The 1,646-nt window shown below is 48.8% G+C and overlaps 1 pseudogene; it reads left to right on the top strand.

The window, feature by feature from the left end:
- The first annotated feature begins 596 nt into the window (after positions 1–596).
- LOC126026112 (ATP synthase subunit delta, mitochondrial-like) lies at positions 597–1,180 on the top strand (annotated as a pseudogene).
- The last annotated feature ends 466 nt before the right edge of the window (positions 1,181–1,646 follow it).

Genomic DNA, 1,646 nt, shown 5'->3' with positions numbered 1-1,646 from the left:
TGTGGTGGGGTTCATTGGTTAGAAAGAGTGTGCAGCCACGAAGTGAAGCGGCCAGGCTCTTCTGCTGCCTCTAGTTGACAATTTTTGGGGGGTGCGCTCCCTAGGCCTCTGAGGAGACCTTCAGGGATTCAGAAACACAGGCAGACAGGCACAGGCAGGAGAAGTTTCCCTTGAAGTCCTCAGACTGAACAAAGGCACAGCAGGATGGAGCCTCTGAAGGCCAGAGAGCTCAGTTTATTAAACAGCAACCCCCACAGCCAGAATTTACTCACTGGGCAGCCTCAAAATGCAGTTTTTTGGGGGTGCGCTCCCTAGGCTTCTGAGGAGACCTTCAGGGATTCAGAAACACAGGCAGACAGGCACAGGCAGGAGAAGTTTTAATTTCCCTAATTTTTTACACACTTCATGGTCCCTTGGCTCCTAAATATTAACACAAATAAATACTTTTCTTAATCTATGGGATTATTATGTATGCCTTCAACCCTCAAATTATGAAATTTAAGCATTGGATCATAACTGTGTCACTGTCCAAAATGCTGAAAACTTTATAGAAAGCATTAGTATAGGCCTTGCCGTTTGCCTCTGCCGCCACCTCCATGCTGCCTGCTGCGCTCCTCCGCAGCTCCGGCCTCGGCCGCCTCGTGAGCCAGGCTCGAGCCTAAGCCCCGCCAGGCTCCCGGACAGATGTCCTTCACCTTCGCCTTCCCCACGCAGGTGTATTTCAAAGGCGCCAACGTGGGACAGGTGGACGTGCCTACGCAGAGGGTGCCTTCGGCATCCTGGCCTCCCACGTCCCTACCCTGCAGGTCCTGTGGCCCGGGCTGGTCGTGGTCCACGCTGAGGATGGGACTGCCACCAAGTACTTCATGAGCAGTGGCACCATTACAGTCAACGCTGACTCCTCCGTGCAGCTGCTTGCAGAAGAGGCTGTGACGCTGGACATGCTGGACCTGGGGACCGCCAAGGCAAACCTGGAGAAGGCACACGCTGAGCTGTCCGGGGCCACGGACGAGGCTGCCAAGGCTGAGGTCCAGATCCGCATCGAAGCAAATGAGGCCTTGGTGAAGCGCTAGAGTAGGGAACCCGCCACCGCCGAGAGATGCTCAGACCAGCTTCGATGGACAGACACCCCAACCCTGGCGTGCACCCTGATTAAAGACCAGAAAGCCCCCCCAAAAAATTTTTAAAAAAAAAGCATTAGTATACTGTGTAAAGATTTTATAACTCACAAGTTTTTATTTAGTACACTCAAGTTGCAAAACCCAAATATCCTGGAACTCAATGTACTCTAAATGTAGTCTAATGCTGAACTCAAAGAATTATAATAGACCCCAGAGAATAGGATGAAAGAAATCAAGATGGGAGAGTAAAAACAGATAGATAGTAAGTAACAAAAGGAAATGCCTTGGGTACACTGGTGGTGTAGAAGAATGGTATAGCAATCTATGCAAACCATAGAGTCGACACTGAAAATATAAGACCTAAATCATAACAATCAAACTTAAAATACTTTGGGCTAGAGGTGAAGTACACAGTTGGGCAATTGGACAAAACCTGGAGACACTGGTAGAAGAAAGTTGACACTGAAGGTGGAATTAGTGCTTGAACACTGTACATTTAAAACTCATTTTGTAAATTAAGTTGCT

This window comes from Suncus etruscus, chromosome 13 (assembly GCF_024139225.1).
Source record: "Suncus etruscus isolate mSunEtr1 chromosome 13, mSunEtr1.pri.cur, whole genome shotgun sequence".
NCBI classification, from domain to species: Eukaryota; Metazoa; Chordata; class Mammalia; order Eulipotyphla; family Soricidae; genus Suncus; species Suncus etruscus.
Note: the sequence above shows the minus strand (reverse complement) of the source record. Positions and strands in the feature narration are given on the sequence as shown.